General features: G+C 30.9%; 1 protein-coding gene and 1 non-coding gene across 2 annotated transcripts in view; both read right to left on the bottom strand.

Moving 5' to 3' along the window:
- LOC112686051 (lachesin-like) overlaps positions 1 to 15,072 on the bottom strand; it is a 200,326-nt gene extending 185,254 nt beyond the window's left edge. The window contains exon 1 of the mRNA XM_025558159.1: positions 14,728 to 15,072. The gene's annotated coding sequence lies outside the window, so the exon portion shown is untranslated. The remainder of the gene's footprint in view (positions 1 to 14,727) is intronic.
- A 6,343-nt stretch (positions 15,073 to 21,415) lies between these two features.
- On the bottom strand, positions 21,416 to 21,507 carry Trnay-gua. The gene is given in 2 exon segments: positions 21,416 to 21,451; positions 21,471 to 21,507. It is a non-coding gene; the product is annotated as a tRNA-Tyr (tRNA).
- Positions 21,508 to 26,402: the final 4,895 nt, after the last annotated feature.

The following is a 26,402-nucleotide window of genomic DNA, read 5'->3' on the forward strand; positions in this document are numbered from 1 at the left end:
ACGAAAATGCGTTATTCAAATATCAAAAATCATAAAAAAATAAAAAACGGTTATCATACACCCTGTACATCATAGCAATTTTGACGATTGATGGTATCACTCATTAAGCGTACAGTGGGATTTTATCGGATCTCGGGGACGGGTGTTGGGATGACCGGAATCGTCATTCGAGCCAACGTGATCTAAAACGGGTGCGAGAGGCAAGAGCGTTTCGTCGAAGCGCGAGAATAAGTAAAAAAAAAAAAAAAAATCGACGAAAAAAAGGTTTGGCGAAAAAAAAAAAACATTTCTGACGATGATTGATGAACGCGCGCGCGCGCACGCTGTCGAAAGTGTACGTATGTGCGAACGATATGTAGAAAAAAAAAATGTTTTACTAATCCGAGTGGATTATATTATTATGCACGCGCGCACGTGTGAATATAATCCCGGGACGTGTGATACGTCCCCGGGTTCTCGCAACCGTCTGCCGGCATTATTACCGTATACTGTATTCGCACGATATCCATTACTTGACGTCGCCTCCCCGTCCTCCGTGTCCCTGTTCGCGATCGTTCTTCTCCGTTCCCGCGGCAAGGCGGTCCGGAGACCCGGTGACGGTGGCGACGATGCCCTCCGCGCGAAAATAATTCCCGACCCACCCGGACGACCCGTACGGGGACCCGTTAGACGGTCCCTGTTCCCCCCGATCGCTCACGGATCCGAAGTTTCACACGTTTCCGCGTTCGTCGTCAACAACCCGTCGGAGCGCGCGTAAGGGTGAGCGTGTACGGTTGCACACCCGCTCGCGCGCGCCCACCCTTACCGCGGTGCACACTTGGCGCGCACGAACCCCCGTCCGTCGGTTTACGGGCGCTGTTGATAATGATACAGCCGCGCGTGTAATTTGACTGATGGATATCCGTCCGACGGATGGAACGACGCATAATCCATTTGAATATACGTTACCGCCGACGCCCCTCGATAAGTGTACGCGCACAACTGCTAATTGTTTCGCCGCAACGGCGGTAGCACCGAGAACGGTTTGCTGCTGTCTCCCCGTGTGGCCGTGAACGTTTCTCCAACGATATCGTTAAAATATATTAGTTTTGTAACGCGCGCAGTCATATGTATGTATCCTGTACCGTAGTACTGAACCCCGTGTGACCGCAATAATAACATTTTTAAATGTAATGTGAACAATATATTTATTAATTATTTGTCAAAGTTCATATAAACGGATATTTCGTCGAGTAAAATAACAATTTGTTTTCCTTTCAAACATTTTTTTTTTTCTTTTTCTTCCGTACCTATGTAAAATTGATGACCCATACCATATATCCGCACGAGTGTGACATCGAGTGTTATGGTCGACGTGTATGGAGGACGTGCTTAGGTCAAAAATAACAATACATACTCAAAATGTTTTCGACCCCTGAGGGTGCCGAATAATTGATAGAATCTTTTCGTGACGAGATTTCTCCGGTAGACCATTGCGGTGGTGGGCGACTGAAGTGTGAAAGAGAAAAATAAATAAACGGAAGGACGAAAGAAAAAAATGTATTATACTAAAAAGAAAACAAACAACGGAACAATATCCTCATAAAGCGAAAATTGTTTTAAAGTTTTAATTGCGAAAGTTTTAATTACGTCAAGACTCAAAAGACCAGACGACGCGAGTGTAACTCACCCTGGGTTTGCCAGCAATGACGACAGTAATTTTTTGGAGGGTCTTAAGTAACACTTGGATGTCACCCACCGTACCGTGAAAACTGTTTTAGAGAAATTAATTTTAATTATTCCGCCGCGTGAAATACCTGTTTAAAAAATGTTCATGGCTTACTTTACTACCCTAATATTCGTTTCAGGCGATGGCTCGACATACTTTGATAAGTTCAATAATAATAACAATTACAAAAATTATAATAATAATTATACTTGTTATAATAATTTGTTGTAGAAAAATAGCCCACAAACGCAATAGTATCAATATAATTATTGATTTTTGTTTACTGCAGTTTGAAACTTTTGCCGGTCAGGAATTAGTACACTCAAATGCTGCAACTAAACGGCTGTTTTTAAGAAATTTTAATGATAAGCACATTTATTTGACACGTCTATCATACAGCATATTGTTATAATATCTTTTATTCGTGTATTCTTGTTGGTTTTTATTCAATGACTACTTGAATTTTCCAGACTCGCCTGGATGTTATTATATAATATTAGGTAAGTGCAATAACTATTTCGTTGAAAAAATAAAAGGTCAAAAGAAACTTAATCGTAAAAATAATGTCTGTCGTAAATTCTAATTTTATTAATTTCTATTAAATTTTACTACATTATTTTACATATACATCAATCGATAATTTCTAAAATCTATATATTAAACCAAATAAAATATTTTCTAGGTAACCAAAAAGTGAGAAAAAATCGTGTACATCTACTTTAGAACTCAAAAGTGTTTTTTCCTTTGAAAATGTGACTTTTAATAATTCAACTATAAATGAACCTACATACACAGTCGAATATATATGGTAATACATGGTAGTTTTGGCTGCATACTAATCAGTCAGTGGGAGAGCGGTGTTTGAATTGTATACATATATAGATCATCTATGTAGCTATTAATCATTGATTATAAGTAAAATGCTTCTTTATGAAAGTTAATGTGTACAGTGAAATGGACCAATAATGTAGTTACTATCAATAGCTTTTATTTTATATAATATTATATTTGATTTATATAAAATATTTATTTTAAATCAAATAAATTGATCCATTTTTATAAATGTTCCTTCTTGGTAGGATAAATCCGCTTAGTAGCAGTTTTGCAGTAGGTTTGCAGATTCATTAATTGTTTATGCAAACGATCAAAGATAAATATAATTTATGAATTCGTATCTACTTTTAATTTAGATTTCAATCAAATGACAAGTTTATTTTATAAAATAAATAAAAATGTAAACATTTGTACAATTAGTATGATACGTCCACCTGCATCGATTTTTACAAGTGCAACATTTCGTAGAATAATAAATAATGCAATCGTCATACGACGGTGATTCAATAAATTTTTGAAAAAGCAAATAATATAATACTATCCCATATCGAGTTCAATAGATCTGTATCGTTTTGTTACCACAACTTTCGTCGAACTGTGTTCTTTATGATACCTATGAAACGTAATAATGTTATGGAAATTTCATAAATGTAACAATATTGCCTATACACTGCGTCACGAGTTTTAATTTTACTTAAAACCATTTAGAGGTTGATTACAAATCGCAACACATGTCACGTATTAATATTATATTGTACGTTTTATAACCACGTCAACTTCATAAGAGTTTAAAATATTACTAACATAAAATGTTTTGATGCGTTTGGTGTTCCAATAGCATATGATACGATAATATTGTACGCACTTTGTACACAAAACAAAATGTACACAGTTTCTACGATATTGATTCTGTTTTCATAAAAAAAAAAAAGCTATTATTGAAATATTTTGAAACAGGCGCACCTTAACGTACTGTTAAATTGCATTTAATCTGCCGGACTCAATCGGAACACCGACGATCGACTGCGATGCGGGGAATATTTATGTCTTAGCGTTCTCGCTACCAAAACTATGTTTACCGCTGTCGTTATTATTGTATTACGTTTTATCGGCATGCGTTCCGTCGTTTAGGGGGTCGAAAAAAAAAAAGTGTACGGGTCCGTTGCCGAAGTTAAACCGTACTCGAACGTAGTAGGACCGGCTCTTCGGAAGAAAATTACTCGTATTCTATTACCGTCGACTGGATTCGGACACGTATTCGCGCGCGAAGCTATTTGCGAAATCCGGTCATGTGTCCGGGCGTCGAGCGGACGTGGACGAGGGACGAGTCAATAGGAATTCGTATCGGAACTTTTTCGCCCGCCACCCGACCCGGGCGCTCCATCCCTTCGTCGATGGTACGACCGGTACTACTATACCGATGTAGTCCGTTGCGTAGGGTATTCTTTTCGCCCTCCTAATAGCCACGAAACTTTTGCCGAACTTCACGTAGCGCCGGCACACCGCTATCGGTCCGGTACCCGGGACGGCGGAGGGCGCGTTTACGGAGAGTGTCCCGGTCCGGTGAGCAGGTACCAACTGGTTGCCGACCGTTTCCCGACCGCTGGTGGAACAGAAAACCGACACTGCGCGGGGGATGCGGGAGGAGAAGCAATGACGGTAACAACGAGAAGATAAATACGGTGAACGGTCGGCTGGGCGTGAGGATGTGCCGTGGCAGAGGGGTGAGACGTAAAACAACTTCGACGACGACCGCTGGCGTTCGTTGCCCGATCACGCGTGGGGGTGTCGGGACTGTCGCGCGCGCCGAACGTGACGCGAATACGCCGCGCAGCGGACGCGACGCGGTTTTCGTTTCGCGCCTCTCGTCGACGTTCGTCCGCGCGCGCCCTCGCTCCGGGGAAACATTCATCATCGGCGCGGGGCGCGGGGAAGGGCGGAAGGGCGCGCGGACGGCAAACCGAAAACGACGACGGGTCGCGGCGGACGTTATGCAAAGCACTCCGGCGGTGTCGCACGCGCACGGGACCGGGGGCGGGGGCGGAGAAAAACTTTTCGCCCCGAAAACTCCGCGCGGATACGCACCGCGCATACCGTATCGCGTACGTGTAATGGCATCTGAGCGGAAAAAAACACGAAAATGATTACACAATAACGATAATGGATACGTTTCCGTTGACTAATGCGAACGGATAATTTTACAACATTTTTTTTTTTTTTAACACATTTTTTCCATTTTTTGTTTTTTTTTTTTTTTCACAACCTCTTGTCGTCACACCGCCGTCGTTCGGGCGGACGATTATTTCACGCGCCGCGTACGCGTACCGGAAATTAAACCACCCCGCATGCACCTGCACAAGTTTCAGGAGTGCACGGGGAAAATTAAAAATCCCATTTGTATCGCTAATCCTGTTCGCGCTGTACGCGCCGCAACGATTCGGGTTCAATCGGAATCCAATACCGCGTTCCATTGTGTCGCCACTATTTTGAGATCATATTTATTTTGTTTTCGCACGCCCAGTTGAAACCTCTGTTAACGGACAAACGTTTCGGTCCCCGCGCATTCCCTTCGAAATCATTGGATCGCGCTACTCCAAATAACGGAAACCTCATTACAACGGACATGTAGAGTTATAGTTTATACTCGTTTGAACCGAAAATGAAATTTTTAAATGTCCGTAAACGAATTTAACGAACGATACTATGAAGAAAGCGTAATAACATTGAATAAACGGTAGTCCGATGCGTAATGCACGGTTATGTCTATGTTCTCAGAGGCGAGGATTCGAAATGTTTTCATTGAGCCGCATACATCCCGGTCCGATTACCGGCTGCTTAGCTACCGTTACCACGGTTGTATACCACATTAGTGAAAATATACATTTTTTTTTTTTACATTTTAATAGATAGCGACGTATACTTATTATGTATTCAATTTACTTATGTATATCGGGTGTTCGTAAAGCTCATCGAGTCGGATGGAACGAACTCGGCGAATCGCATAATTCCGTATTTAAAGCTTACATTCAATGTACACGCACGAACACGGTATTTTATCTCATTCGTACCACAAACGCCACTATACCGCGTGTGCGTTATTGATGTTCTACACAAATTATTATGATTATCATTTTTTTTTTCTTCTTTTTTGTACGGTATGCATCAATGACAAGGTTATGTAAGCGGTATCTGTGCTTAACTCGATACATAATACGATAGCGGCTTGCGGGTATTATATTTTTATACAGGTATAATTTTTTTTTTTTTTTTTTACAACCGAGTAGAACTTTTTTCTCGTAGTAATATCAAAAGACGTACGCGCAATACGTTTGAAAAGCAAGTCGAAAACGTAAAATTCAGTAATTTCAAAGTAGTAATACGTCTTGCGCACGTGCAAAAATTGCAATAACGTAATTGGGCAGACATTGTATTGAAATTAATAACGTTAAGTTCGAATGACTCGCTGCATCAGTCGAATGATATACAAAATGAGAAACAACCAACAATAAATATTGGTTAAAAATGAAATAATTACCAACGAAATGGGCGGTTATAAAGTAACTCGTGTGAGCGCTCGTGATTCCTAAACGAGTTTAAGAAAATTATACGTTACACATATATTTAATGTTATGTTAAAAATTATGTCCACTGAGCATGCGAATCGAGCCAAATGTCTGTTTGGTCAACATTATAACAGTGCAGGAGCTCTAATTATTACACGTGTAAATTTAAAACGGTTTTACGCGTTATTATAATAATACTATTTTTGTAACAGAGATAATTTAACACGGTGTTCATTGAAATTAATTATTTGTGTTTTTAATGACCGTTTTATGACATGAATTTATGTAGCTTTACGTGGACCGTGATTTAAGAAAGAATTTCGAGGAATTCTTCACATTTATGATTTGAATCGTACTCCATAAAACCCGATAATTCAATATTACACGCGATCCATCGGCGTTTCGGTATTCAATTATAACGTGTTAAAACATTATAAGAACCATAATCATCGTATTTCTATAACATTTTCCGTTTAATAACAGCATTTTTTTTTTTTTTTTAACGAACAATTAGTAATTTTTTTCTATGCAACACTTACATGTTAACGCTTACCTATTTGCCGTATTTTAATTTTAACTATTATACTTTATATCTTTTAATATAAAGTTTAATATGTTTACTACTCAATGGTGTTTTTATTCTTAACTATTTCAATAAACTGTATATGTATCAATTTCCGATCAATCGGAGTCAATACATAATTAATTTGTGTGTGGATTACCTTAAACGATATTTAGGTACATTAGAAAGGTAGCATAAAAGTAAAATCGAAAAAAATAAAATGTTCAATTAGCTAAATAATTTAAAGCTAATAAAATCCGAAACGAATAGTTTTATCCTGCGTATACTAAATAAACATATTACAATATTAATTGTTAATTTTAAGTTTCCGTGTACCAATGTATTTATTTATTTTTATTATTATTATAACTATAATCATTGTATAATTAAAACCCCTGGAGAAAATATAATTACAATTCAATAATTTAATTTACTTTTGTTATTTGCACCGTGTTCTTCACTGTTTTAATAATATATTCGAACTATAATTTCGTGTTTAGAAAACGTTATTACAAAGACACTTAATAATTTGATAACCTAAGTAGTAATTATTTAACATGAAGCCTACAGTTACATTGACCTCAAAGGTTAAACATGTCAATTATTTTTTCAATCTATGTTACGAAGATTTCATTCACTATATTATTATTACTTAAGTATGAGATTTCTATAAATAAGTATAAGGTATTCTTCAAAATTCAATGCGAATTAAAATATTTGTACAATGATTGATACTCGAAATATATAAAAAAAAAAAAAAACAATTATATGATTATTATATTATATCATGTGTAATATAACAATTTTATTGACATGGCATATTTTTAAATACAATTTAAATTTATGTGTACAGTAAAATACTATTTTATGTGTGCTGATCAAACAATTTTCAAATATTCAAATATTTTTTTGAATTCTTTTTTAAATAATCAAATAATCGCAGCATGTGTCATGGCAAAAATATAATCGTGCATCTACTCGTTATTAAGTCAATCGTTGATTAGTTATCAATAGAACAGAAAAAATACATTGTTGGCAGAGGGAAAAACAAAACAATCACGTTTGTTTATAATATTGTATTCGAAATGCACAGACTATTTTGTGCATGTTCCTTCTGCCGATCATATTCCATTATTAATTAAACTTTCACCCTCAGTAGTTAAAATTGGTTTGCAATTATTATAAACATGCGTCTCTCAATGAATAATTAAAATGGCCGTTTGGTTATAAACATAAAATATTATCGTTTTCGCAAGAGAAAAAGGATCAACACCATTTCTGTACGTGGAATGGGAACAGATGAGTGACAACAGATAAGAAATTTGTCCGATAGAAATTTGATCGTAATTTTTTTCTATTGTAATAAAGTTTTATAATTTATAATCATATAGCTTTATCGTAGAATTTTATTAAAAATCATAATGTTGTAAAATGTTGATGCACTGGTTCATTATAAGTATAAATAATGATTCTAATATTATCATTCAGAATACTTGTACCAATTTTCTTTTACAAAGACTTACATTTTATACATTTTACCCAAACTATAATAAACTAAAAACCCCTTTAAGAACACAAAAACTAGGGCTTCTTATTTAAAGTATATAAACACAATAAATTGCAAGTCCGAATGGTAAAGAATCAAAAAGTATATATTTATACAACGCTCGTTATAATACGATACTTATCAAAATAATAAATTGATTTTTTTTATCATTGTAAAACAGGGGTTTCCACTTATCTACGGTCATTATTATCAAATATGCTCTACATAAAATAATATTAAACTTGAAACAAAGTCTTAAGTTATTATTTTATACATATTTTGAAAAGAACAATGTCTCGATACAGCCAAAACTCCTTAACACACTTTGGTTAATTTTTCTTACATATTTTTTTTTAGAATGTAGAGTATATCTACCAGATAATCTTTTTTGTTATATCAAAACAAATATTCGTAAAAAAATATGGATATTTTTCCATTTTACCCTTAAAACATAATACTAAGTAAATTTATAGCCTGAACATAGAACTTTTTTATTTTAACTTTTAATTTTGCATCATTCAATTTTCGTTACCGTTATATTTTCTTCATAATTGACAGTATATTGTTAACAGTTTTCTCATATATAAATAGTATAGTACAATTTGGATTTTTATACATTTTTTTTTTTTTATGAACACAATAAATTATTCCAAGCTTGGCTTATCTATATCTATTGACGTCAATACATGTAGATACATGTTTAGTTTTGCTAGGTGCAATAAATTAAGTTAGTTTTATATACTATGGAGTAGGGAAAAGTTATTGTTTTATAGAATAATATACATTATTTTCAATATTGTAGTTATGAGTTTTCTTTGTCTCTCTTTTTATCTCATTTTTATTAATAATTTATACATTGATTTTTGTTTAATTAACGAATAAATAAAACCTCTGTTCTATAAATGAGTCATATATCACTCATCAATTTTATAGAGAAGATACAGCTTACTTTAATTTGATGAATAATAATTTTATTACGAATACATTTAAGGTTTACTGATAGATAATTTAAATAAATTTTCTTATCTTTAATTTGTATAATTGTCACACGATGAATAGTCTAGTAACATTATATTAGTGTAATAACATTCAGTTATTTCTTGTGGCCATTCATATTATTTTAAATTGCAATTATAAACTTATAAAATGAAAATTGTTAAAAGGAATAACGATTTAAATGTGCTCATTCAATATTGAGATAATAAATTAAAAATAAAATAATAAAATAAAATAAGATGTGATTTCATATAATATTATAGATGCAATTCAATATAAATTTTTCTAAAACCCATGATGCTAAGGGTTAATTTTTAAATAAAATTTAAAATTATTATCATTGATAAATTGTTATAACTTTGCTTTTTTTTCATTTTTCTTTCTTTAATTATTATAAAATATATATATAATCATATAATACATGTACTGAGTTACAGTTTTAAAAAGTTTATGAAGATAAACATCTATTAGGTATGACAGAACTTAATGCGAACCAAATTAAATAAAAAATCAAGTTTTTCCCTATTATGAAGTCGTATATTAAGTAAATTTAAAACACATTTTAATAATTAATTTGTTGTCATGGCAGCATATTTTTTAAGTCCTTAAAATATTGTAATACTAATAAAAATAACGGACGAGCCGAACTTTTTGACAAGTCATAATAAGTAAAAATATTAGAAAAGTTTCGGAAATATTGTAATTTTTAAAATTATGACTGTTGCATTAAATAAAAAAAAAAAAAATTTATGTTGAGTTTTAAGCTATTTTCAAGTTTAACTTCAACATATGTACCACTGAAAATGTTTTTATTTACTTTAGGAATTTATAACTATTCGGTAATTTTTTCCTGTCCCAATAATAACTACCAATTTGTACGTAAAACATGTTATTCTATAAATATTGATAAATTATTAAAAAGATAATAAATAATTTGTAACTTTTATTCGAATGAAATAATTTATCAATGAATTTGTATAAAATTCACACAAATAACTAAAAAAATATTTATATACGTAGTTATCGATATTTTTTACAAATGATAACTGAAAAAACTGTAAAACTAACTGTTCTCGTAACAAATATTTTCTTTAAACCAATTTAACTAGAAGTTTAAGATGGTTTTTTTTTTTTTAAATAATATTAAGATTTTAATTAAATATTATCTAATTTTTTTCACTCTGGGATTCTAGATAATGTGCTGGCAAATACTCATGTAAAATGTACAAAAAAAAAAAAATAAAGTAAGTGTTATAAACCCCTATATTAACAATAAGTAAACCTACTGTGTAATTCTTGAGTATTTTTCATGGTGTTCAATAAATTAATGTTAATATCCGAAAAATCATAATTTAATATTGTTCCTTCATCTTACTATGTTGTGACTCGTATAGGTGAATTCATAAATGTTAATTGGTGCCGAAAGACTTAACCGAACGATACCACAACAAAATTATAATATTTAGAAAATATTATTTTTTGTTAAATTTATGGTAAAATATTAGGGTCTGGTAATTCATATTTTTAAATAAAATCCATGTAACAACATTTTAATTATAATTTATAAAATTTGAATAGTATTATCTCTGAACGTATTTGTAGAGATTACAATGGTACTTTAAAATTAATATTAAAAAATAATACCATAATTTGTACTTGATAAGTAACATTATCATACGTTTTTATTATTTAATATATACAAAACGCAATTTGCTTCTTTTTTTTTAAATATAATTCCATGAGTCATGATAACATTCATATTCATTGTCGTATAATACAAGGTAATAAATGTACTGAGTATTTACACTTTGAGAATAGCCATATTTTATACATAAAATAATTCGAGAGAAAAATACGAATTCGTAGGGTCAAATGAATTTCAGTACCGATTTTCGTGTACGTCGAACTTTGTAGTTTATTTGGAGTGGTTTAACTTTTCAACAATACTTTGTTTGTACGATAAAGATACCTGTTAGCCCCACTCTTTCCTCCTACGGACTTACCACCGTAATCTTTTTGTTTGAAAAGGTCACAATTGTACAAATTCATCTCATAATATTTCCAAAGTTATAGTGATATTGTTTGTGCACAAAAAACACAATGCTTCAATGAATTGTTATGGCTGTACATAAAAGAGAAGAAAAACTTGTGTTTTTATGTTGCCATAACTTTATTACATTTAAAAGTCGCCAGTTTCGAGTACTTTGAGCATCACAATCTGTGAATTATTCTTATTCAAAACGAATAAAGAAATTTATCAGGTCTGCATGTAAAAAGAAACCAAATAAAATTATTTTTTTGTTTTTAAATTTTCAGTTTACATGTTATACATATTTCAAAATAATGGTTGTTACAAAAAAAAAAAAAAAAAAAAAAAAAAAAAAAAGGTGAAATATAGACAGTTTAAACAACATGCATAATGTTGTCTGATAATTGACAAAATTAATTGTGCTTTTGTAGATCATGGGACTCAACAAACTTAAATTTAATATTAAATGAACGCCGTACATTATTATGCAAATGCATTGTGCGGATGTTTATATAGCGATAATTGCCGTCCTGTTAATTATTTAATTTCAGAGATTCAGTTGCTAGAAGCGGATCGTAATTAATGTGTTCATTTACTATGAAAATACTTAATAATTTAAATTCAAGAAATACTTAAAGTCAATTAATTTATATCGATAAAATTAATATTCTGAAAATGCATAAATTCAGTGCCATATTTAGACATTTTGCGCCCCGGCGCAAAAAAAAATTTACGTCCCTCTATGGGGCCTACACACGGAAAATATAGGAGATAGATCCTTATGAACCTTTTAGATTTTCTAAAATCAATGCTATTTTTGTGTAGTAGGCAAGCCACTGCACGCCGCACACGATAACATAATACGCCGTATTATTATAAATAACTTATGCTTATTGACATTATCACAACAAATTTGGGGACTAATATTAGGTATATTAATAATATTCTGGATCACTAATAGCTATATTTCTATAAATACATTAATAATATATATTAATAAATTAAATGCATTAACATTAATTTATGATACTGTTATAAAAAACAAAAAAAAAATAATAATTTCAAAATAATTTTAAAAGTTCAATAATTCTCAAGTGAGCAAATTTTCGACCGCAAAATTTTGGCACCCCTAAAAAACTGGCGCCCGGGGCATTTGTAGACAGTGCCCCCCCCCCTAAATACGGCCTTGCATACATTGCAACATTTGTAATTAATTTAATTATAAACATGGTAAAAGAAAAGTGCATTAATTAAATACTCAAAATTGACAAATATGTATGTACTCTTGGACAAATTAATTATTTTTGTGATTTTAATAATAATTCATAAAAAAATTATATAAGAATATCCGAAATTGTTTTAAGTTTAATATTAGTTTTAAACAAAGTAGAATATTTGATACTAGGAATTCTTGTATTAAACTGTTATAAATCCGTATAATTAAACCTTTGTTAGGCGCGTGGTCTACAATTGTAGACCAGCTATAAATATTGACAATTTTAGTATTTATAAAAAATTGTAATGCCTTGTACTTTATAGTAGCTGTTTATATATACTATTGTGTAATCAGTATTATCGTGACCGTTGATGAGCGTTGTGTAACGAAACATATCAACAATATTCCGAGTGGTCTAAAACTGTAGGCCCCGCGACTCACTATGTTATATTTTTTTATAAATTTGCAAAATCCAAATTTTCTTTTTTAAATGGATAAAGTTGTATAATATGTTATTATTATTAATATACCTATTGGGTCATGATATTTTGTTTCATGTAAACTATAAAATCCGTTAATTATACTTCATATCAATATTGTGGAATTTAATTTAAAAGAGGAAATGATTACTAAGTAAAATAAGCACCAAAACTCATATACAACATCATTTCCTATAAAGAAATTACCGTTATAATACCTAAATTTATTCGACTATAACTGGTAAAAAAATATAAAAATACATTTTAATATTGTTTCGGGTCTTTTGTAAACACGTTAATTTCAGATATTTATAGTTTCAGGCCGATTGGAAGGTAACTGAGTAACTAACTAGTTTTAAAAATAAAATGTCATGAATGAAATTATCATAATTTCACTATTAATACGGTAATTGTATTTTCTTCATAAATAAATTTATGGATTACTTTTAATATTTCAATGCTCATACGATTCATTCTATGAATATAAATACTTAAAATTTTTATTATAAACAAAAATAATTAAAATGAATTTAATTTCTCATAAATTAAAATGGTCTACAAATGTAGACCACGCGCTTAAATAAGTAACAATATACCTCGAGCCAATAACGAAAGGTTAAAAATGCCTACGTTATATTGAAACATTTTCACTTTTTCAATATAAATGTTTATTTATTTTTGAATCAATAACGTACATGCATCGGAGTTTTTAATTATAGTTAACATGGTATTAATTGTTTTTATATTCACAATTATTCAAGTTTTTTATATTCGTACATAGTATAAAATAGTAGTCGCATACAATTATTGGCCTACGATCATACGTTGTTTGATATCGTAAAAACATAAATGTATTACTGATTAGACCACATGAACCACAGAGAAATCTATTTCGTTTGTTATAGTTCAGTAAATAGCTGAATGTGATGATGAAAAATAATGATTCTAGTGAATTCTTGAACACCAAAGTAAAATATGATTTGAACCAAAAACGATTTTTTACATCTCTTCATTTTTTGCGTTGAATGTTTATAACGATTTTTCTATCAGTTCGAGTTCATCGAGCCTCATAGGTACTATAGAATTTTATATGAATAATTTCACATTAACTTGACAATATAATATGGGCACTCCTATGTAATATAATCCACATTTTTTCAATGCAATTGTGCAACACTACTACGATTTTATTGTTGCAACTGCTTTATGGTCCTACGGTTAATAATTCGTATTATTTAAACGAAACGTATTATTGTTTTGATTCGAAAGAAACACTGAATTCAATCATCTCGCACGGACCAGCGCGAGAATCGAAACAGCACAATATATCGTCGTATTAGCCGGGTGCGCGGCGACGGATCGTAAAACACCGCGCGGTGCAATCGCTGCGGCTACGACGGCCGCGTTAAGAAAACCAGGGACGCCATTTCAGTTTTTTTTTTTTTTTTTTAAAGGGTGTGCAAGCAAAATTAAAAATGCCAATATTTTCCCACCGCCAGGCCAACATTTATGATTAGCAGTGATTACTGATCAGCCGCGGTGCATGCGCAACATTAAAGATTGGAAAACCGAATGCCAAAGTGGCAAGACCATGTACCGGTGACGCCTAGTCCGATGATTAAAGATGAAAAAAATTCAGTGTAGGCGAGTGCACACCCTGCTCCCTTGAAGGGAACACGCGTTTCAAAAAAAAAAAAAAAATCGATCTCCGGACGGAAAACGAAAGCAATGGGCGGGGGGGGGGGGAAATAAAACAAAACAATCGAAACAGATCTACCAAGGAGAAAAACTCACCTCAGGTCGGTTGCGCGGGATACGCGGACGCGATTGTTTCCGGTAGTACGGCGCGGACGTCTACGACGGTCGTTGGCGAACGTGGGTCGGAACCGCGTAGGTCAGTTCGGGCCGTATCGGGCTCGACTGTCGGCGAACGGAGGGTCTGGACGCGACCGTGGTCGCGGTTCGGACCGACGGGGATCTGGTGCGACCGTTGACGCCGTTCGGACGATCTGTCGGACCGCGCGTTTCGCTAATCGGCACGGACGAGACGAGACGAGCGGGCGACACGGATGCAACGGGCGCGCCACCGGGTCGAGCACTGGACGAGCACGTGTACGCGTGTGCGCCGAACGTTTCAGCGTCGCCGCCGTCGTCTCGCGGCCGTCGTCGCGGCCCCCTCGTGGCGGCCACCCGCGCGGTTTCGTCACCCCATTGGCGTTTGGCCCGCGACGATCGCCCGAACGTTCTCGACGCCGTCGCTATACCCGCCCCGCTTCGCACCCAGCCCGCCCCTACGCGTGGTGCCCTTATCGTTATCCGTTACCATCACGTCGCGCACCGCACCAAACACTATTGTTACCTTGTGCGTACCGTTGTCGGACGGCGCCGGTATCGACCGTTTTACGACAACCGGACGGTGTAACAATCATAGGGCACCGATGTCGTAGCGGTGAAAAAATTGTTAAGACCGATCGGCAGTATAATGCACCGAAGATCGCGGTAAAAAAAAAAAAAAAAATAAAATAATAAATAACGTTTCGTTGTAACGGATCCATAAAACTTCGTTGATCTCATCCGTCGTTAACTTATCGTGATTTTTGTGTTGTACATAACCGACTGATTGGTTATAAACATGTTTCAGTGGAAATGTAAAAAAAATATGTACCGACCTACTCGAATAAATGTTGTTGCGTTGAACCGAAAGTAATTTTTTTTAAATTTTCAAAATCTCCGATTTGGAACCAGTAAGTTTTCGTACTTCGAAAAACGTCTTCAGTTGATGCGAGCGGAGCGTACTCAAAATAAACTAAATCGCTTACCGTCAAGTCCATCCAACAGTTTTTCATACTCCAGTCAGCAAATCATTTGTTATACTTATGATTTCAAATACGGTAATTTTTTTTTTTTTTTTTTTGTGTTAAATATACAATGTTATCTGTGCGCATTCTAAATACGACGAAACCGATACGATTTTAAAAATAAATACACTACTATCGTTTTGACTACACATACAGTAATATCAATAGACAATAAGATATATAAACAATATACATAAATTCATCGTGTGCCTCAAGCTTACAATAATTTGACGATTTTATTTCATTAAATTTTTTGATAAAATCATTTAAAAAGTTTAAAAAAAGTGAAATTAAGTGAAAAAATGTAGGAAATAGTTAAAATTGTTTTTGTTAATGAGTAAAATCAACGAAATTGCGACAAAATTGAAAAAAAAGTCGAAAATTGCGAAAAACTGCATTTCAAATGACAACGTTGAAAAATGAAATAATGCGATTCTATTTGAATATTATTGTTCAAAACGTTTTAATCTCGTATTGCCAGTGGTTCTTCTGGGAGACTGACAGCGATGCAAATTTGTTGGGCAACGATAAGCATGATATCTTATACTGCGAGTTAATAAACAGACATTTTTTTTTTTTATATTTTATGGACCCTTACAAGAGATGACTTCTTTGTGAATCAATCTACGTTTGGTCGATTGAAAAATATTTTTTAAAAACTTTCATTGCATTTCGTTAGTATTAATTATTTATTTTGTTTTAAATATTTTCAAATCAATTTCATAAAAAAACATGCAACGCTTATGGTCAGTACGTCATTTGAAATAAGAAACTAATTGGCTGATCACTGTGAACGCTACTATAGTTAAAACTATGTTACCGATTACAGTAGGATTCAAACAGTCTGACAACGAATGATAGTTGAAAGTAATAAACGCACATTAGATTTAACGTAAAACATTGATCAATATTTTAATCTTGTCAAATGAACTTTGAATGTCAATCAATATTTTTATGTCCTGCATTGTGAATCAGAAATTAATTCTTCAGGCAGAACGAAGTTCAGTATCTGCATTCGCAATAAAAAGTTCAACATTTTACCTTTTCGACCGATACAATAACAACAAATTTTACTATCACGTAAACGTGTAACACTGTTAAAAATATAAAATAAATATGTAAATACATAAACAAGAGATATAATGTGTTACTGTGATACATTAAAAATTCAAATAGAGAAATGAAAATTAAATTAATACGATGAAGATGAGCAAAAAATGAATTAACGGAGACTGCATATTTAAGGCGAAATACAATTTCGTTCACTTGCCGAGACGACGAATTATTAGTTTCCAAGATGATGAGGAAGAGATCGGGATTACTTATTCTACATATCCAAGAATCGTTTTCATATTTAATCAAATGTAACATGTAAACTATTAGGAATCCATATCGAATACCACGTAAAAATTAGTCCAAACAAATAAATCGAATTTACTCGAATATGAAACCTTTATGAACCTCATAGATTTTTTTCAAAAAACATATTGTATGCACAGAATTTTACCTCAAAATTATTCGTGAATTGACTGAGAAACTACTTCGCTTGAGAGTAAGATGTTAAACGATATTGTTCAACACGTTTAATAAGACTAGTAATATGATAATAATTTATATGTAATAATATCATTTTTGTATGAAAAAAAACATACACACATCTCATCGAATGCATTGATTGTTTTAATTTTATAATTAGTTTTTAGTTTTTAATTTTCACGTCTGCCAATATTCGTGTAGTATGATTTTCTCTCTCCAGTTATACCGTTCACCTGCGTGCACGATAGCTGCGGATCTATAAGAAATATTTAACCCCTCTCTATTAGCAGAACGGTTTAAATGCAAGTCCTTGTAATGGTGCGACTTTTGAGAATCTTTGAGAAAAAAAAAACGCTGTTCTTCGAACCACCCTTAAATGAAAAATGTTAAGACTTAAATTTTATCAACGATTAAAAGTATGGAAAAATAATACACGCGTATACTAATATTTGATTTTCATGACTGTATTTTATAAAAATAAAACCTCTCACCCTGAACCTATATTTATAGGAAGGCAAATGTACGTATACTATGTCAAATACCTTTGTATTGGACGCAGCATGGCCCACGTCCAAAAGCAATACAAATAATAATAATTATTGTTCTCTTCTAAAATAATTATTCTGGTCTTGACACGTTCAAAATGAATATTATCATCAGTTAGTACTAATATTGACAGCACATATCCAATAAGACGAACGGTAGGAAAAATCTGGAGACACTAATCATAACATTGGACTATTGTCTAATTAATCAGTTACAGCGGTGCACATAATAATAATATGAAAATCCGCTCGATGGAAGCACATTCGATAAAACATGTAACGCCTTCATTTGATTTATAAAATTTCAATAACTATACAGTCATTACATTAATACTGTTGATTCGGTCTTCGTATCGATTTTTTTCTCTCTCCTTTTAACTACTTTGTGCACTACTAACGCTTATGTTGTAATAATATTAAAATATAAAAAAAAAACATGTAATTTACTAAGTTTGATATCATACCTACTTTATTATTTATTTAAGTGTACATATACCTGATAATTAACATATTAATTTTGTTAATTATGTCACTACGGAAAAAAAATAATCATCCTTACGTTTTCCTTGAGATTTCAAATTTATTAAAAGTACTTGACTATACGATAGAACATTTAATTCATATATCATAAATTATATACGAGATAGGTGATACGGTTACGGTTACGGTTTTCGAGCAAAAAGAAGTTTTAATAATTATACTCAACAGTAATTTAATAAAGTATATTGTGTTGTGTTTTGTATGTGAATAAAATTACTCGTATGGTCGAATAAATAATCCGTAGTAATTATTAATACAAAGATAAATACTGTATATTAATTATAATTAATATACAATGTGTATGCTTAAACAACAAGTGTCGTTTAAAAAGTTAATCCAGTTTTTAAAATACGAAATCGTATTTAATACTAGAGTTAAATAAACGGTTATCTGAAAATGGCATCGTTTAATATTTCAAAAAATATATAAAACAATTCAAGAACACCATTGAGGTCCCATGTAAGTGTTTCGGTACACCTGCAAATGCCATGTTCATTCAAAGTAATTAGAAGATATTATTGTTTATGGATTACCCATTCCTTTACAAGATATAAGGCATTTTTGCTTTGTGGTAGGCATGAGAAATCATCGGTAGCATTATCGACATTATTGATCGTTATTGTATAAAATCGATATTTGCTCTGGGCTATCGATGTTTATAAATGTCATTAATATACTATTAAGGTTTAGGCATTACTTTAACCTTTTATGTCTACTATTATAAAATAGATATATTTTCTTTGAAATGTTAAATATTGTGATAGTTAAGAGACTTGTGCCTGTCAAGGTTGTGCGACAGAGCTAAATAAACGGTTTGAATTATTTCATCGTTGTACATTCAATACTTATAATTATAAATATATTGTAGGGAAAAAGTACTATTTTTTTTTTTAACTTCAGTACAAAACTTCAGTGTTTTTTAATACTATAATTTTCACTAATAGTTCTTGTTTCGTGTTCATTGGTTACAATAATGCATTTTAAGTTCTACAATATAATTTTCTAAATCATATTTTATAATAATCGAACAATATCTATAGTAATCAGTAGTTAAATTTTGCACTGTAAAAAAAATCGAATGTAGCAAATATCGATAAATTGCCTCTTCTAATTTTTGGTGCAGTGATATATTACCACTTTGATTATTATACGTTTTATATTAATGCGAATACAGATAAAATAACATTGATAATAAAGCTTAACGTACAAGCTAACCACTAATAAATCATTAAATTACGCATTGAATCAAAAAGTAAAATATTAAACCAATCACTGTTTATTAGAATAATTAAAAAATATTAGCGATACCAGAGTTATAGCCATCAGAAAACTGTAACTGGTTATGTTTCAACTTATTTATTGATATATATTGTCCAACCCGTTTTAAATAAAATGCTACACTAAAATATAATATTTAAAAAAAATGTATTAAAATAAAATTCACATTTCCATACTTATTATATAGGTATTTCATTTTGAAGTTTAAGAATAATTTTAATTGCAATTATTATGATAATTGGAAAAAGCATATGAAAAGATTTAGAATGAATATAAAACACGGAAAAATGTTACATAATTTTGATTCTTATTTGTATTATTGTTTAATGACTTAAATACGAATAGAATTATTTAAAAATAAATGTTTTGATAGAATTGATCATTCTAAATCCAATTTGAAATCAATATGTTTTTGAGGAACATAATACCATAGTGTAATATATAGTAGGTAGTGCTTATATAAATAGAAAATAGCCGTCAGAATTCCAAGAGCTTAATAATATTGATTAAATGCTTCGGGGATGTGAAATAATGTGGCACATACATCATATAATAGAAAAAGATGGGCCACAAATAACGAATCAAATAGACAACATAAGCAGTACGAAAAGATGAAAAACAACGACTTAAAATAGACAAGCATTTCTTACGTTAGCACATTTCTATGATGAAAAGTGACATACCTTTCAAATTAAATGAAAAAAAAAAAAAAAAACACATAATGTGTTAAAATATATTTTTCTCCGCAAATCCTTCAGAAATATGCTTTTTCTGTACAATAATTATAACAAAATACACAACATCGTTTTAGATTAGGTTAGGTTAGGATACCGAGAAAATCTATACGGAACAGTAGAAAATTTATCATGTGTATATCAACCGCTAAATTAATCCATCGACAGTACTCCGGTTCCAGTATTTTCGTGTTAATTATTATTCATTGTTTTGTGTAGACTATATTAAGTGTTAAGAGGATATGATGCAGCAGTTATTTAAGCATTGAAATACGTTTTATGTGTGACCAAACATTCGGTGTAAATTTGCAACAGAAACGCCTATTCTTTTCTGTTTTTATTTTTTTGTTTCTTTTGTTTTAAACAGAATAACGTTGTATCTAATGTAGAATTTTTATTTTTTTTTCGCTAACAAACTAAATGAATCTAAAATTATATTAAATGTTAAAATATGTAAAATTTTCACTTTTTTTTGCTAAGCTATAAAAAATTATTGAAATAAATAAAAACCCTACATTATAGATAATATTTTCTAGTTTAAAAAAAAAAAAGAAGCGTCAAATATAAATCAAATTTAATTCCAGGGACTTATTTTGGTGAGGGGCTAAGGTTTTAGATAAAAACTTAACAAAAAACACATATGAAATAACAAACTCTAAGCGTCTATTTTTAGTCTTAGCAAAAACTAAGAATAATTTTAGCTTTAAAATACACTATCGATAAATTATGATGGTTTATTTAGTGTTGAATCTTACAATTAACTAACTGATTTTGGTGGATCGGCTATTAATTTCATATTATCATTTCAATATGAAATACTTCAATAAGTATTTTTGTATTTACAATTCCGTATCATCGCTGTAATTATAAGTAACTAAATTTCATAAAATGTAAAAAATAAAATAATCATATATAATTTATAATTTTACGTTAACATTTAAGAAACGTGATAATTGATTTTCAGAAGTTAAAAAAAAATTGCAAAAAATTTTCCCTCGAACCGGATTTGAACCAGTGACCTATGGATATCTGTGATTTTATAGCCACTACAGTCCACCGCTCTACCAACTGAGCTATCGAGGGTATGATAATCGGAGAGCATTTTTTGCTATTTAAATAGATGTCGTATAATTTTTTTTTTTTACGTTTTCAAATTGCTATTAAATCACTATCGTTTTGAAACTAAGACTACTGGGAGAACCAAAATAAATATTATCATATTATTTTTAGTATCACCGTAATTTTCAATATTGCGTGTCGAACAATACGTTTTTCAAACGTTGTAAGTACATTTCTCTTTTTAACATATTTATACTTAGGTACCTACATAATTGTTACCTACTTTATGTACCTTTATACCAATAAATTTAACCAACGATATTTTTCAATTTATCCTTTTGTTACGGATATATTTCAAAGTATATAATTCATAAATGATATATTTCACCTACTTTACGTATTGATAGGTAGGTATGTATTAACATTTTATCAACACAAAAAAACATTAATCATCACCTCAGTGGCGTACCTACCCAGAATTGTATTACTGTGGGTCAACGTATTTGAGAAGAAATCACATCGTGTAATATCAACCACCTACCTATACTCTATGCAGGTATTACAGATTTTTTTTTGCTCTATTAACACAGAAATAAGCGATTAACTTTATATTGAATACTTAGGTAAGTATATAAATAATTGTTTGTAATAACAATAGTGATTGATTGGTGCCTCATTATTAATTGTTGATTATATTTATTGCATTTCAATCGTTTATCAATTGTCGATAATATTATGTTTGAACAATCTACTTACATATATACATTATTTTTTATCTAAACAATTAAATCATTTACAAAGTATACACGATTATAATTAAAATTATAAATATTTTGTTGAGTTACCACAAATATATTAGATTTGTTTTTTGTACGAATACTTTCATGTTTATAAAAGATTATACAGATAATAGGTCATAAACAAACACGTCAATGTAAAAATAAACACTTACCTATAGGTACAATTAATAATTTAACACCTTATATTTTTGTTGTTTCATAGGTATATAATGGAATAATAATTATTATATTTGTATATTATTATAAAATATTCATAATAATAATTAAGAAATAATTATAACAGATTTTATACAAATAGAAAAAATTACGTTAACATGTTATTGTTAAAAAATTATTGTACCAAGAATCTATTTATTAGTTATAGTTGTTAGAAATTGAATTTGTATATTTTAACTAAATATATTTTCATAAAATTTAACTACAATAAAAATTAAATAAATAAATTATTATAATAAAATATTCCAGCCTTCTAAAATAAATGATATTACATTTTTTTCGGATGTTTTTTCGTATAATTAAAAGTTTTAAATTTTTTCTTGTTTGTTTTCCCCTTATATATTTTATACAAAACCTATTTTTATACGGCACAGGATAAAGTTGTAGAGCTCCCTCCTACCACCGATCATCATAATATACGATGACTACATATAGGTTAAAAACTTATATTTTACTATAAATTCTAAAAACGATAAGAGGAAAACCATTTTAAGTTTGTTAATTAAATTTTTGAATATATATTTATTGGATTATACAAAGTTATAATGTACTCAAAATTAAATCTTAGAAAAGTGTTTATATCAGAAGGTGTAAGAATATAGTTGATAATCAAATAATAGCGACATCATATGCATACAAGAAAAAAATGACAAAGGTAGGGGTGAAATAATGTGTAAGTCCAAGAAAATGTTAGAAAACGTTGAGAAAAAAATTAATGGATTTCAATACTTACAGACGATTAAGATTAACTTTGTTTGAGTACGAGATCATTTAGTAATACATCTAGTAAATTATCAATCTATAATTATTTGACACGTATGAGGATAATATTGTATCGTTCGATTATAGAAGTCGAATATTTTAAAACCGTGAAGATCAACCATTTCTTCGTCAATATTATTAAAAGCTATGTAAGTAATACATATTTTTTAAAGGCTTAAAAATTTGTATTATACTATTGATAGTATAAGATATCATAAAAAATAAGGTATTATTATAATTAGGCACTAATATTATTAATCATAATGTTATTACTAATACTACTTGATAAATCTAAAATAAAAAAATAAAATATACTATTATAACCATATTACCGCGAATACTATTAGTATTTGTGATTAAAGATAATGAAATTCATTAAATGAAATTATTTTACTTCAACATATTTATGGAAAGGGCTTCAGGCAAATCAAGATACGGAGATATCTTCCACAGTATCCGGTCAAAATCACGGAACATTTATATCTACGGTTATACTAAAGAAACCATAATATCAAAAAGAAAATAAACGAATGTGTCGAGCTCGATTACAGTTAAATTTGATCAGCTATAGTTTGAAAATTTAAAAAATAATAATTACTCATATTCCATTAATAATTTCCAGAACGTTGGACGATGTGAACCTAAAAATATTATGATATTAATATATTCATTACGTATTGTCTAATAATGAATGTTCAGTTAATTTATTGTCTATAATTTATGGTATCCTTCTATTGCGTTGTTCGTTGTCGGTAATCTTTTTTCGACCAAGTCGTGACAATTTCGATGTTTCAATGGAAATCAATTTGGAAAGTAATCAAATAACAGTTTTAATATTCCATCGTTTTTAGGAAAGCATATTTGCATCCAAAAACTCTTCAAGTTAATTAATGATTTGATACGTTGAAACATACGTCTGGCAACATTCTAATATTCAAAGAAAAATTTGCATCCTCTCTAATTTTTCTACTAATTTTAGTGTTTTAGAATTTGTCCCCATAAGAATTGTGTGCAACAAAAAACAACTATACTGTTGAACATTTGGATGACAATATTGTTGAACGCATTTAAAAAACTGTTTTGAAAATTGTTCAATCAGTTTTTGAATTTAAAGCTGAATACATCTCTTTGGATCTCAATAAAAATACCGTATGAACTTCTTGCATTTTGTACCGTTGCTATAACTGTATAGCGGTTATGACCCATAGTCGTTTTCCATTACTCGCGTCACCGGTAACGAGTAATGATATACTATTAAACGCTGTACGGGACTCTGAGGTACATGGTAAATAATACGGTTCCTTACACCATATTCTAACTGAATCAATTTATCAATTTATGTTGTACTATTTGTCTCATTGCTGTGTACGGGTATGTATTTCAACGGTATAGTAGCGCGTTTTAGCGGTGCCATAGGAGTAACGTTTGGCTTCGGTCCACCTCGGCAGAATAGTTTTGCGGAACGATCCGCATTCGTGATGATCGCTATTCGATTTATTATTATTGTTTTACCCTCCGACAACGAGAAACTTACACTGGGTACGTGACGGGCCCTGTAAAGACTCTGTGAAATACGTCATTGTCGACTATCAAACGTCAATGCAACCCTGCAACACGCGTGTACACCCCACTATATATATTCCACGAGACTCTAGAAATGAGTCGAAGAAACCTTGTACGCCAAAAAACGTCGAGCACATGTGTAGGCTGCATTATAAACGCGTTTTAATATAACAATATTATTGGCTTGTAAATGTCTCAAATTATATCATACGTGTGTATTATATTGGTTTGAAAATTATATTCGATACCCTGATGAGACATGAGCTCCCGGATAATAGTAGGTTAATAATCGTGTACGTTTTACTGTAATACGTGACAATACCCTGTAGAAGTCTTTAAGACGAACATTCACGTTTAAAATAATAATTAGGATTTAGGATTTATCATACCAAAGACATTTAAATAGGTACATTTATGCTTTCAAACATTTAACTTAAGTATTACATTTTCACCTTGAAAATATGAATACACATGAAACTTATAAATATTTAAAAAATAAAATTGAAATAAAAGATTTTTCTTTTTTTTCCCTATAACAATAGTGTAGCATTTATAAGCCCAATTTATCGGTTATAATAATTAAGATAAAAAAAAAAAAAAAAAATTAAACCAAATAATTATAATAATGTCCTCTTTTCGTCTATAATAACATAAGAAGAACAGCAAATTGTCTACAAACATGAAAAAGAAACATGTAAATCCAATAAGACTCGAACGCTAATCATAACGGTCAATGATACAGATATGTAACTGTATTTTTAGAGATAATTTCACTGCATAAGACACCTAATAACATTTTTTATGTCACCTAATATTGAAAATATTTTTTTAACCTAAGTTTTAAACAATAACTACAGTTTTATCTCGTAATAAACTATCGTAGCTTAATTTCAGTACAAATTGAGATACACAGTAAAAGATAATGGTCCATTGAATAAACAGTGATTGTATTTTTTCATAATAATTTGATATGTTTGAAATAATCAATCCTCTGGGTAAGGTAAAACCAAATATTTATATTATCTTGATATTTGAACGCTTCGTGGTCATATATTCTTCAAATTCGACATATTTTTGAATGAATTAAAAACTGACTGGATAACCAAATCAATTAATAGTTAAAAATTAAGACATACGACTTATTATTTAAAAATGTATTTATATTATTGTACATTGTTGATGCGTGTTTAATATGTAATAATTATTAATAATAAAACAATTATTAATTATAATATTATTAACACACGTGTGTGATGCTGGTGGATTCAAGGACCTATGCAAAAATCAGATACCGGTCCTTACCTTAAAATTATTGTAATTAGATAATCATCATTACGCGCACACGGCAAACCCATAGCGTTAAATATTTAATGTATCTACCTTCTGCCCGTATTCTCATAACTAATTTATAATTAAAATAGGTATCCAATACGTTCCGAAACCGGCCACACCTATAATCTTATAATATCCTTGCATCACCCGGCCACTATATATATATATATATATTTATATATTTATTTATATATACTTATGTATATTATCTCCCTTTCTTCCAAGTCTTCATTACCTGGATTTTAA

Source organism: Sipha flava, unplaced genomic scaffold, assembly GCF_003268045.1.
Source record: "Sipha flava isolate LNK unplaced genomic scaffold, YSA_version1 2_pilon_pilon, whole genome shotgun sequence".
Taxonomy (NCBI): domain Eukaryota; kingdom Metazoa; phylum Arthropoda; class Insecta; order Hemiptera; family Aphididae; genus Sipha; species Sipha flava.